Source organism: Dermochelys coriacea, chromosome 1, assembly GCF_009764565.3.
Source record: "Dermochelys coriacea isolate rDerCor1 chromosome 1, rDerCor1.pri.v4, whole genome shotgun sequence".
Classification (NCBI taxonomy): domain Eukaryota; kingdom Metazoa; phylum Chordata; order Testudines; family Dermochelyidae; genus Dermochelys; species Dermochelys coriacea.
Window position 1 is genome coordinate 192,208,288 of NC_050068.2, and position 14,362 is coordinate 192,222,649.

The 14,362-nt window shown below is 43.2% G+C and overlaps 1 protein-coding gene across 4 annotated transcripts in view; it reads right to left on the reverse strand.

Moving 5' to 3' along the window:
- PLCXD2 (phosphatidylinositol specific phospholipase C X domain containing 2) overlaps nucleotides 1-14,362 on the reverse strand; it is a 30,521-nt gene that overhangs the window by 10,891 nt on the left and 5,268 nt on the right. The gene's annotated exons all lie outside the window — the stretch shown is intronic.

Sequence of the window (14,362 nt, forward strand, 5' to 3'; positions counted from 1 at the left end):
TGTGTTTGTACAGTTCCTAGCATAATGCAGTTTAGATGCTAATAGAATATAAATAATAAATAGCCATAGTAAGGAGACTCCTCTGTCCCATTATCCTCTCCTGTGTTCATACTCCTCTGCCCATCAAAGGAACAAGCAAGCTACCTTCACAGTGCTTCCACTGTGCTGGCACAGGGGTTTGAATCTGGTCTTGTGCTTGTTGACGAAGACAGCACTGAGCACTAGAATGAACCAAGATTCTCTTTTTATACTCTATTTATTCCTTGCCTTACTATCATAACTCTCTCCAGTTACTTAAAATTACACTTGATTGTGGGGAAACAACCTAAACACCAAAGCTCTTGGTTAAACTATGGGACAGAGACCTCAGCCTGTGGCTGGGTGAAAAATCCTCGCAATACACTGCCAATGAGTCTTAGCTCTGACTGTGATGAATCGTTTCCAGGCATCAGATGATTGAACTGTCTCCATGCTCGGCTAATCCTTGGCCTTTCTGCTGACATGGACAGGGACCAGGTCGTGTCAGTTATAATGATATTGTTTTCTATGTGTGGATACCTCTATTCCAGGAACAGGACTGAGAGCAAGTTCATTTCAAACAAGGCACTACACAGGCTTTTTACTAGCAATGACTTTGGGTCACTACTGACCTTGTAATGCAGGAAGGTGACTAAGAAATGAAAGATTCCCTCTCTCATCATCAATCACCTGACCACCCGAGTCATCATCCTGCTGCCCCGCCCAGTATCTGCCTGAGAGATGGTAATGTGCCTGTGACACATGATGTCAGCCTTATGGACACATGACGGAATCTGGCAGGGAAGTCATGCACAAAATAATGCTCATGAATAAAGCTCCACCCGTCTAATAAAAAGGTACCAAAAAAGAATCTAGTAAGGAAGAAATCAAGAAAAACCCATCGTGGATTATGTCTCCCTAGTTACTGCTTGCAGGACATACAAGAGAAGAGTAGCTGGGAGCCCCTGAAGAAGTCCTGACTTGATGGCAGTGCGAAGCAACCAAGGGCAGGAAGGATGATCTTAATTGGATGGTAACTTTGAGGGGAGGTGGGACCAAGAATGTAGTCCTTAGAGGAGACCTTGGAATCCCCAGTCAGAGGCAACATTAAGCAGATCTGGGGATAGAAGTCTGCCTGCTAAGACTCCAGGTTTAGCTAGATTTCCAACATCCATCCCAGGGAGCTCCATCCTAGCCAACATGCTAGAACTTTGCAGACACAATCCTTCCTCTGCAGTCCCATCCAGGAAAACAACTAAGGGGCTCTAGCCTCTCCTCTCCCTGGCTCCTTCTACTTTCCCAATTAACAGCTTCTCTGCTGGGCTTCACCCACTAGCCATTTTCCTGGAGGAGACAGGAATTCCTACTCTTAGGGCAGGAATTGAAGGAGCAACCTACATCCAGATAGCCCTGCTCCTACTGCCAGTCTGAATCTCAGGGGATGCTGCCCTACAATGCTAGCTCCATCAGCTCCTGCTGTCCATTTTGCTGAAATATAGGGAGCATACACTGACTCCACCAGACTACATAATATTCTAGCATATTACAGGTGCCAACATCCCCTTACCTCCCATCTCTCCCCTCCCTGAAAATCCAGCAATTCCCCTGCCATCTCCCTGAATACTCCTACACAATTTCCTTGTCTGATTTTTTTTTTCCTTCCTCTCTATCTGTACTCTGTAAAAATCAAATTAAGGTTTGAAATTTGTTTTTAAAAAAAGACCCCTCATGTGCCCTATTTATTAGATAAGATCCCTTGTGTGTGCACATGTGCTCACTTGAAGACTAATATGTTTCCTGTCATGCTGCAGCATCAGAGCTGTAAATGAGATTATGATCTCAACAGGATTACCTTGTTAGGGTTATTAAATCCATGTCGAAGCATATACTGTTCACAAGTCAAACATCAGTTTGCAAGATTCCAATGCACATCAACAGTAATAAGCGCGAGAGGTTCCCCTCCATTGTGTAACTCCACACACAGGTGTGTGTGCACGCGCACAAGAGGGGGAGGAATCTCTCCTCCCCCATCAGCGTGGTAGAATAAGGTAGAAGAGAGGCATGTCATAATTTTGCAGTTTCAAGAAAACAAAGCTATTTTGCTTTGCATCCCCTGAAGAGTGAAAGGTTGTTCCCCACAAGTCTGATCATATATTTTATAGTTACAAGACCCTTAGCCCATTGCAGATTGCAGTATTTAACAGGATAAATGCAACTAGTGCAAGATAAAGGGGTGTTTCCCAGAACTGGAGATAAGTAATGGCATCAGAATTGTGTTTTCCAGTCTACCTCCATCATGATGGAATGTAAACATGGAGTTGCCTCATGTTTCATAAAGCACAGGAGCATCTAATCCAATCCAATCCAGTGCCAGCAGTCATATACACCTACAAACATATTACTAAACAAGGGAATTCTGTTGAAGGCTGGCAAGTATGTTCACAATTAAAAAAAAAATCAGTATAGGAAATATTGAAAACTTTTTAATGATTTTTCCCATACACGCTTCAGAGACTGGATTCTCCCAACAGATAAGAGAAGTTATTTCATGTTGCTACGTTAGAAGTTCCTATGTCTATGACTTAATGAATGTTAGTAAATGCTTTGAGACTGTGGATAAAAGACCCTCAAGTATAAATTATTTATTTATACATAAAAAAAATGAACTAGGATAATAATACCTACCTCAACCTATAGATCTCAAAGTGCTCTACTAAAGGAGCCAAGTATTATTATGATCCCCATTTTACAGATGGGAAAAATGAGGCACAAAAAGGATAAGAGACTTGCCCAAAGTCTTTCTGCAAACCAGAAGCATAGTAGAGAACAGAACCCAGGCCTCCTGAATCTCAAATCACTACCCCCGCCACTGTACTGTACTGGGGAAATACTCTCCTTGTGAGGCATTTTGTGACACCAGATGTTGTTTGTTAGTATTCCGATTACAACATTATAACTGCTTTGGTGCTGCAGCTTCAATGAGAGCCTCATTGCCAAATACCCCTAGATGTCGAGACTTAATTTGGAATCATAGGAATGCATAGGTTATGAAATACAATACTGGAACAAACCATTTAATCATCTTTCTAGTCCAGATTCCCGTCTCTCCACCAGCAAAGGTTGGATACGTTAGGGAAAGCTATACCCCCCTCCTGTCTGCCCAGGCATTCAAATTCCTTCCTGACACCAGATTGTTACTCTGATAGCTCTTGCAATTTTATCCTAGCAAGTGCAACTGTAGAGTCATGAACCCTTTTTTACTTCGACTATGCCAATTCCCAAGTTAATTGTGTGTTAAAATCTATTGCCTTTATTATCTTTCATTATTCAAGAATGTTTTTGTTCTATTTTCTTTGTTTCAGTTGTTAAGAAGCAGCTTTTTAGCTTCACATCTGGAACTTTTTGTAAATTGCCAATTCCTTACGTTTTTCATGTTCCTTAGAATTGTGGGGTCAAATTACTTAGCCAGATCAAGCGAATGCAGTAACATTACAAAAATTTGGCATTTTGTCTTGGACTTCATTTTTATTTTCACTGTTTTGTGTAGGTTATCAAGAACTGGACTTTAATTATTCCTTTTTCTTGTTACTGCATAAGAGTGATAATAAGAGAATATTGTAGAACGGTTAGAACGTGGTGAATAGAAGCAAGAATTCTGGATCCTATACTATTAATGACTTCCTGTGTGACCTCAAGCATGTCATTTAACTAATCCGTACTTTACCCTAACAGGGATGTTAGGGAGATCACCGTGTGTGCAAAAGGCTTTGAAATCTTCCAATGTAAAAGTACAAAATATATTGTCTACAAACTGAAAGATATAAAATACCCTTCCCTAGACAAAAGCATATCTAACGTCATCCCTACTAATCTAGTTTTCCTGGCAGTGAGATATATTAAGCTGTGGACTAGTCTAAATGAGTGATGGAAACCCCTTTTCTTAGGGCTTTTAGAACCAGGCTGGACTTAAACACCAGAAAGGGGAACAATGCTGCATTTTCAGGGAAATGGACTGGATCAGCAGAAGGATTTTTCTCATTGCTGACAGACAAGGTAGGATTACTGAAAATTAAAGAACTTTATGTATAACATTTCAATGTGTAGCTGGCTGGGTCCACAAATGGCACCAGCATAACAACAGCGTTAAAATGTTATACTCCAGGATTACCTTAGCTGCAGTGACGCCAAACTTCTTAGAGCAAGATTTTTCTCTCCACCTAAAATACATTTACCATTTATAATCAAGAAAATATAGATTCAGAGCAAAACAATAAAAAACAAAAGCATCTGGAAATACACCAAGCAGGCTTAAAAAGTAACAGGTCTGGGAGCATCATGGAAAAGCTACCCTAGAAGCAGCCAAGGAAAGAACAATATTCCACTATTTTGCAAGGGCCAGCTCTGCTTTGTGCCAGCCATCAGGTACATTGAATGAGACAGAAGCACCTCTGAAAAACCCCAAAGGCTTCTGGATACAGGTCATTAACAATCCAGATTTTCTAATCAAAAGATTAGCATCTTAAAACATCTTTACTAATCCACATTGAATAGTACACTTAACTTGCTTATTACCTCCCTCCCCCTCTCTTGCCTGGTAACAACTGCCATAGCCATGATTAACTATATGATCCATATGATCTATCTAGATAAGCATGTCCATTTTTGAATATTATTCTAACAAATTCCTTAATTAATTGTAATACAGCAATTAAACGGGGAACATACAGCCTAGTAACTTAAAGCTTCCTAGAAATGTGTAATTTCAGTATCAGGCATAAGGTATTACAATTAGGGGGGGAAAGGTATTGAAGAAATAGTTGTCCAAGACACAATACTGTATGTTAACTTTCTTTTCTACCACACCAGCTCAAATCCAGTCCACTGTTATTGGCTGTCAGCTGTTGGATGGCCTGTGCCAAATTGATTTGGTGATCCTGATCTAGTACTTAGTGTATTGCCGTAGCATCACGAAAATCACCACCACAACTGGCTGTCTCAGCAGAGCAGAACAGAACATGGAAGCTTCTTGACCTTAAACATGGACTGAGGTTCAGTAGGGAAGTGGTTTGCAAAAAACCACTGTTGTACCTGTTTGTTGAGTGAACAGAGGACTTGAATCTTGGAGTATTTTTGGCCCTGGATTCTCCTTGGAAAACAAAGAATCTGTGTCTTGTTAGCCTAGGCCAGAGTTTGAAAAAACTCCACTTGCCTCTCCAGTGTATCAGTTCTTTTCATTGCAACAGGAGAAAATGGAATATTTGGTACCTGTGTGGTTAATATCTTCCTGTTTGTGAACTCTGGGTGGTGCCTTTGCCTGCATGGAACTCAGAGAAAGCTCAACATTGTTGCTAGGGAATATTAGGGTCAAGCCATGTCCCTCACTTGTGCCCACCAGCCCAGTTCATTCTATGATTTAGAAATACTTCAGCCAAGTACTAGTAACTTTTAACTCACAACTTTGTCTGTGGGCAGATTGTCCCACAGGTGAAGTTAAGTGAGAAATCCAATAACATCCTGACTCCCAGTTAGAATAGTGGAAACAGAAATGCCAGGAAACTATAGGATTTCCACCCTGGATCGTAACATCTCTCCACACTCCATGGTGGGAAATAACAAACAGTAAGCACTAAAGTTGGAATGAAAAAGAAGGCGGGGAAGATTAATTTGTGATGGAATTAACCCTTCTCCCTAGGAAATCGTCTGATATACTAAAAAATTTGCTAGGGAACCATCATGTACAGCACTTTCTTACTAAACGGACCCTCCGGGAACAGTCTGCAGTGGTCAGTAAATATGCCGATAGGGGATTAGTTGGCTGCTTTACGTATTATGCTTCCTGTAGTCAGAGCTCCTTGTGCCCAAGATGCTTCTAAGCAGTGTGTGGTGCTGGGTTCTTATTCTCTCCAGAGCTTGCTTGTTACATACTTTGGTTATACAGCTTTTTATTACTGGGTCAGGAATACCTTATGCTGCAAGGTCTGGACCCTATTGAAAAGAAACCAAGATGAATACTGACTGTTTCAGTGAGTTTCACATAGCATTTAAGGTGCTGTGTGCCCATTCACCTTGCAATTAACTCTCTTTTTGGGGTCCTGAAATGCTGAACACAAGGAAGTATTATTTCCAGAGAGACATAGGGAAAATAGAAAAGGAGTACTTGTGGCACCTTAGAGACTAACAAATTTATTAGAGCATAAGCTTTCGTGAAGTGAGCTGTAGCTCACGAAAGCTTATGCTCTAATAAATTTGTTAGTCTCTAAGGTGCCACAAGTACTCCTTTTCTTTTTGCGAATACAGACTAACACGGCTGCTACTCTGAAACCAGGGAAAATAGAATTTACTTTCATGAGGAAAGCTTGTAATGTTCTGGGGACGACCTTGTCTTTATATAAATTGCAATAGGACATCCATACTGAAAGAGCCACCAACTTCTTACACTTGCTTTTGGGATTCCTGAGTGGCACCATCGCCAGGAGTCAGCCAGTGGATCTTGTGACCCATGTTGCCAGCAGAGATTTTGACTACTGCTGCTGACTACTAATTAAGAGGTGTTAGGTCTTAGAGCAAGGGACCTGAGTTCATCCCAAGACAATGGGTGACTGTGCAATATGTGACCTGCATTTCTGCAGAGGCTAAGACACAGTTAAGGACCTCGGGGTGGGGAGGTGGGGGGGAACACTGGACTACTTGGAAAAGGTGTTTTTGCACAGGGGAGATTTTTCAAAGACTTACTTCTGAGCTGGTTGAGGTAGGTTTTCATCCTCTTGTGAGACCCTTTGGTCTGTATTAATTTTGTCCACTGAGTCACCACACTGTTCAGTGGAAAGGGACGTGTATGAAGAGACATTGCACTGATCCAACTTTGTGCTCCGACACAGTGAGGGTCAGCAAGCTGTGATCAGGCATGGCAGAGTCTGCCCTACCTCAGATACATAACTGCACTAAGAAGTTCCACAGTTCTTTCCAGGCTGTTCTGCCACTTTGTGGTAGCCTACAAGGGAGGTACTACACCACAGGGCCAGGGAAAACAGCCTCTCCTTGTTCTGATGCTCCACAGAAAGAGAGGAAGAGCTAGTATAACATCTTACCATTGCCCTTCAAAAAGAATAAAGGCAGAGTTGAAAAGTAAGGTGGGAGAAAGCAGAAGCATTGAATTTTTTTTATTATTATTATTTACAGTGGGGGACTCTTAGTAGCAACAGTGCTGTCCTCCTGCCTCAGACTTCCAATTAGACCAAAGCAGCGTCCATCACTGACAAGCTGGAGATGATGTTATGATCCAGAGATCCTTGCTTTCACTGACTACTTTCTCATGAGCATGCATTTTTTGTCTTAGTTTTTCGACCCTGTTTTTCAGGGCTTCATGTAATCTGTGTAGCTTAACACACTAATTTATACTCAGACAGAAAGGTCTCTATCAACACGGGAATTGCCACGCTGGATCAGACTAAAGTCCAGTTAGTCCAATAACCTGTCTCCAACTGCAGCCAATATTAGCTGCTAATAGAGAAAAGTGCAAGAAACCCCACTGTAAGCAGTTATGGAATACCCTGGTTACTAGGAAAGGCTCTTTTTAAGACCTACTAATCAGAAGCTGCTATCCAGCATTTCATATCAGGTTTTCATCACTCTGAGATTATTTTTCTCTAATGGATGATGCATCATTGCTTCGTTAATGTCCATTGAGTTGGGCAGGAAGCCAAGGAATGGGAATTTAAGTAGTTAGCCTTACATCCTTTATTTTTGATTTTTTTTTTTTTCAAATCTCATATGCTTCACCTGTCACACGAGTCCAAACTTTAACCCAACAGATGGCCAGCTCAGCTGTCTATGCACTGATTCAATGACATGATCCCCTCAGTCAGCAGCCTATTCCATGAGGACTCCTGTAGAGACCCGCTGCAGTTGGAGACAGGTTGCTCCCTCCTTGCATGTGTAATAGATAATCACTTTATTATATGTGGGGCTGGTAATATTGCCTATTAAGGTTGCTTGACACTTTACCCATTGTAAGACTGTTCATAATATTGCCACACTAATTGTTGGGGCTGGGTTGTCTAGATCAGGTTGAACATTTTTTGGAAAATTTCAGCCAAAATTGTTCTAAGAATGCAGCTAGGGAAAAATACACAGTTTTGCGCATGTTAAAAGATTCCAGCAACTTTCTTTTAACTTGGGCACCTCCATGCTTTAGAGTGGGGCCTTGAAAAAGGCAGGAGATGGCCTTTTTGACAGGGATGTGCCTTTTGCCCTCCTTGTGAAAATCTCCTGAAACTGGGACAAGTTATAAGCCTTTAAAAAAAAAAATCACATGCTCATTAGAGACAGATTCTAGCAGCTAAAATCTCTCACTGACCATGCTCCATCAGCTCACAACTCCGTTGTGTGGGTGGATTGAGCTTGTGCTATTCCCGCAGAACAACTGAGCATGCTTCCTCCAATCCAGGGCTAGTATAGGGTTGGAGTCGGACTGTCCATGTAATCGCTGCTCTAAGTTGGGCTCAGGCACTGGACCTAAGAGCAGGGACTTCTCTCTCTGGTATTCTCAATGATCCCCCTGCAGATATCCAGGCAGCATGGAGGAGGAAATCACATGATTAGAATGCAGTGGAAGCAGGGAGAGTTGGACAAGCAGTCTGGTGAGACTGGAATTGGAGATGGGGGGGAGAGAAATTGACTGAGTAGCTGGGCAAAGAGACTGGGAATAGGAGCCTGGAGAACAGGGGAGGCTAGAAACTGGTAGAGGATGGACAGAAGGGCTGGGACTGGTTGGGGAAGGAAACTGGCACTTAAAGACTATCAGAAAGCATACATACACATGAAGAGAGGAGTGGTGGCAAAATAAGGTTGCATAAGCGACCTTAATTCGGCCATCTCCTACCTTTCGAGTGCTTCAGTTTGCAATCTTAGGAATGTTCTTTTAATGTGTAATTATTTATGTAATGGCATCTGTCTAAAGATTCCAACCCTGCCTATAGTCCCTAATCAGGGATTGAGATCCAAGTGCGTTAGGTTCTATCCTTGCCTGTAAACCTTAACCTGGCCTCCCACAATACACCTGAAATAAAATTTGGAGGCTACCTTCAGCAATCAAGTTTGACTAAAAGTATTGCTTCTTAGGATCTTTCTCTCTCAGCCCTTTGAACAGCACTCTTTACCAGACTCCAGGTGCTGCATAAATCCTAGTATCAGTCTTTGGAACAACCCAGTCTGCCACTATGATTAGCACTGAGCCATGTTATGGTTATTTTACATGCTTAGAACCAGAGGAGCAAGATCTTGGTTATCCCTGAATGCACGTACAAGGTAGAGAGGACTGAGACAGGAGGCACACAGGCTTTTCTCCTCCTAACACAGCGGAAAAACAAAATTCTCATACTTCTTCACTTCAAGGAGCAGGAGAGTCATAGTGAAGACCAAGGCATTACACATACCAAACACTAAATACATGGCTGAGGCACATCGAAGCCCATGCACCAGCCATGGGAGGACCATGGCACACCTTCAAAACCAGTAACTGAAGAGCTGCCTTCTCATCTCTAAACACAATGCCTGCCTCAGCATTCTGCAAACAAAATGCCTCCAGCGAGTACTACGTTTAGTTCAATTTACTAATGAGTAGTTTTGGCACGGTAAAGAAAGAAAAGCATGCAGTAGCACTAGAAGTGTGTCAAAATTACAAGACTTAATATTTCCTCTGGGTGGATGAGCCACATCAGGCAGGAGATACAATATACCTCCCAAGACATGGTGCTTGCAGATATTGCATCTTTCCCCGGGGTATGCAGAAATCACAAGAAGTTACTATGTCTGTGAATTCCATGTAGCCAAAGCATTCCAAGCACAGCCCTTCTAGCCAGTCCTCTTTCTGCAGCACAATCATGACTACTCCATGCACTTATATGGGAAAGGGTTTGATTTCCCTCTAATACCCCAGTGCATCTGTAATGGGGTCTATTCAGCCTTTGTGAATCCCTGATAAGGCCCTCATGGTCCTACTATACCCCACTGGAAGAAGCAGTGAGGAAAAGAGCAGCAAAGGTCAGTCCTCCAAGTTTGCTGAGAGAGGACTCTCTGGAGAAACCATTTTGGAAGGTAGAGAGACCTGGCCTGCCAAGGGCTAGAAGGACTAGCAACAGCCAATCAGGGCTGCTGGCCCAAATAAAAGGAGCTGCCAGGCCTTAGCAACGCAGTTGTTAGCTGGAACCAGGGACATGAAGAAGGAAGCTCTGGCCAAAGGAGACCAACCATTAGACAGAGTTAATGGCTCGCTGAATTTACACAGCTGTGATTGCAGAGAAAAAAGGACCTGAGGAGTCAGCCCTGAGCTAGGGCTGGAGCTAGAAGCACCTGGGAGGAAGAGGCCCACGGAAATAGCAATGAAGGCTTGAGGTGGCTGCCGTGTGCAGAGTCCCTGAGTTGGAACCTGGGAAGTAGGTAGATCTGGGTTTTGCCCTGTCACAGGTGAAGTGCCAAAACCCTTAAAAGGGGATAGGGTTTATTTGGGCACCTGAATAAAGGGCCTGAAGACCCTAGCGAGGGAAAATAGATTGTTTATTTATTGGACTCTTTAATAGCCTGGAAGGGGTTTACTTGGACTTTGTGAGTTGACCAGAAGGCCAAGCCACTGAAGACCCACAAAGGTTGACCAGCAGCCTGCAGGGAGTACCAGGGGTGAGAAGACAACTGTGGTACTATCCCCTGTGCTAGGAGGTACTCAAGAGCATCCCTGCTAGAGAAACCATAATTTGATTTAGAAAGCAGGTAAATAATTATCAGGAATATAATTTTTAGGTTAAAATTCTACCAGTGCAATAGAAAAAGATATTGATAATGATCAGAGTGGGATTGGGCTAAGGGCACAATAGGTATTTTCCATTTGTAATTTCTATGAAACCAAGTCTACCTGCTATGAATGTCACTTTTCTGAGCCAAAGCATACTAGCTGGAACACAGTTAATGCCCTAGTGCCTCATTCTCTAGTCTAAGGTATCACCAAAACTCAATGAATCCCCCTAATCTAAGGAACGAAATAGTCAACACTTTTGCTCATTACCATGATCCAATGTGCGGAAGGATGGACTAACCAACTGCTCAATAATATTTGAAGTGAACATCTGCCAGCTTGCTTTGCTGACTCCTTGAACAATGGGGATAGCAGTTTATCATGATATGAATGAGTGTTTAGGACTGCAGGGGAAGAGAGTAGAGTGTGTCGGAATAAACAGAAAGTTCAGCCTGTCCTAATAAAAAGGATTGTGTCAGTCTGATGAAACTGGGAAGCAATGCTATATCCAGCTAAACCAGGGGTGGGCAAACTAGGGCCTGTGGGCCGGATCCAGCCCCTCAGGGCTTTGGATCCGACCCGCAGGATTGCCCCCCATAGTGCCGCAGGCCCCACACCACTCTCAGAGGTGGCCGGCACCATGTCCCTGTGCCCCAGGGGTGGGGGGCAGAGGGTTCCGTGCATTGCCCTTGCCTCCAGGCACCGTCCCCTGCAGCTCCCATTGGCCAGGAACGGGGAACTGTGGCCAATGGGAGCTTCGGGGGAGGTACCTGGAGGCACAGCAAGGGCAGCGCGCGGAGCCCCATGCCCGCGCAGGGACGTGGTGCCGGCCACTTCCCGGAGCAGAGTGGCACGGGGCCAGGGCAGGCAAAGAGCTGCAACCCCTCCTGCATCCCACCTCCCCAACTCTCTGCCTGCACCTCGCACCCCTCCTACACCCCAACTCCCTGCCCTGAGCCCCCTGCCGCACCTCTCCTGCACCCCAATCCCTGCCCTAAGCCCGTCCTACCACTCCGCACCCCTCCTGTACTCCAACCCCCTTCCCTGAGCCCCTCAGACCCCACACCCCTCCTCTGCCCCAATCCCTTGCCCTGAGCCCGTTCCTGCACACCGCACCCCTCCCACAGCCTACACTCCTTCCCTCACCCCAACCCCCTGCCTGCATACAATTTCCCCACCCAGATGTGGCCTTTGGCCCAAAAAGTTTGCCCATCGCTGAGCTAAACCATTCCACTTATGTCCTGAAGCAACATGGTTAATCCACCTTAAACCTCTTCTATTTTTAAAGATAGTATTTATTGTTAAAACTCTGGATATTTTGTGTTCTGTATAAATGTTTAATCCTTTTTTGAATACTGTCAAGTATCTGAGAATTGAGCTCCACTGTTTAACTTTGTGTAAAAGTATTTATTTTTATACATTTTGAATGTTCCAGCTATCAGTTTAATTAAGCATTCCCTTGTGTTGTGTTCTTGTCGAAATTTTCCATCTACCTTCTTTAAAACGCTGAGTATAAGCAGTCCCAAAAGCTAGGTTGCTGGGAGGGGGGGAAGGAGAAAATGTACTCAAATTAGGTACCCCCTTGATTTAAAAAAAAAAAAAAAATCAATGAATTTCTGGTAGTAAGTACTCCATGAAGAGACCTGGACTTTACTGTTCAGCTTGATTTCTTTCTAGAAATATGCTTATGAGTGTAAATATGACATAACTGGAATATGTTTTATGCTAGATATGCCATGTAACATCTTTGCAAAGGTTATGTTCTACTGAATATATTCATCCTATTTGTATGCATGTATCATTTTTATATCTGAAGTTATGAGCGTTGGCTCTCTGCTTGTATTTAAAGTGAAAAGGAGTACTTGTGGCACCGTAGAGACTAAAATTTATTAGAGCATAAGCTTTCGTGAGCTACAGCTCACTTCATCGGATGCTCACGAAAGCTTATGCTCTAATAAATTTGTTAGTCTCTAAGGTGCCACAAGTACTCCTTTTCTTTTTGCGAATACAGACTAACAGGGCTGCTACTCTGAAACCTGTATTTAAAGTGTTTGCTGTAGGAAGCACACAAGACAGATTTGATCACCATCCCGTGAAGCAGTTATTCAAGTAATTGGGAGTACTTAACTAACAGACTTTGAGAGTCGCCAATCCACATCTGAGCTTTCCTGGGAACTTTCAAACTAAATGGGAAAATGGGCTCAGAGATAGTCCCAGCACAGCAGGTGGCAGTTCACAAGGGGATCTTTCAGAGTAGCAGCCCTGTTAGTCTGTATTCGCAAAAAGAAAAGGAGTACTTGTGGCACCTTAGAGACTAACACATTTATTAGAGCATAAGCTTTCGTGAGCTACAGCTCACTTCATCGGATGCATTTGGTGGAAAAAACAGAGGAGAGATTTATATACACACACAGAGAACATGAAACAATGGGTTTATCATACACACTGTAAGGAGAAAAGGAGTACTTGTGGCACCTTAGAGACTAACAAATTTATTAGAGCATAAGCTTTCGTGAGCTAAGGCTCACTTCATCGGATGCATCCGATGAAGTGAGCTGTAGCTCACGAAAGCTTATGCTCTAATAAATTTGTTAGTCTCTAAGGTGCCACAAGTACTCCTTTTCTTTTTGCGAATACAGACTAACACGGCTGCTACTCTGAAAACTGTAAGGAGAGTGATCACTTAAGATAAGCCATCACCAGCAGCAGGGGGGGGAAAGGAGGAAAACCTTTCATGGTGACAAGCAAGGTAGGCTAATTCCAGCAGTTAACAAGAATATCAGAGGAACAGTGGGGGGGGGAGAAATACCATGGGGAAATATTTCAGAGTAGCAGCCGTGTTAGTCTGTATTCGCAAAAAGGAAAGGAGGACTTGTGGCACCTTAGAGACTAACAAATTTATTAGAGCACAAGCTTTCGTGATCTACAGCTCACTTCATCGGATGCATCCGATGAAGTGAGCTGTAGCTCACGAAAGCTTGTGCTCTAATAGATTTGTTAGTCTCTAAGGTGCCACAAGTCCTCCTTTCCTTCATGGGGAAATAGTTTTACTTTGTGTAATGACTCATCCATTCCCAGTCTCTATTCAAGCCTAAGTTAATTGTATCCAGTTTGCTTGTGACCCAACCTGTCACACCCTGTCCCCATCTCTCCAAAACTGATTTTTCCAATCAAAGGAGAGTTGCTCTTCCAAGGCAGCTACTCCTCAGCAGCAGCACATGGAGCAGAAATATGTATTTCTCATTTAGATTAATAAAGGCCCCCCTCCATGTCAATATTAGTAAATATTCCTTAATGAACCCAATCATTGCTGTCAACTGCTGAAATGTTGATCCATGAAGTGATCCTTTTCTTACATGCTGCTGTTGACTTGCCTTGTCTCCTTTAAAGAGGATTACACCAAAACTATTTCACACAAAAGTTTGGTAGGATAGAAATGGAAACAACCAACCACTTGTCAAGTGCTGCTGTCCATTTGCATTTTCAACTCTTCCCTTCCCTTCACACTCCTTCCCAATCTTCTTTATTCACAGGGTACATGACAGGCAACTGTGTCTG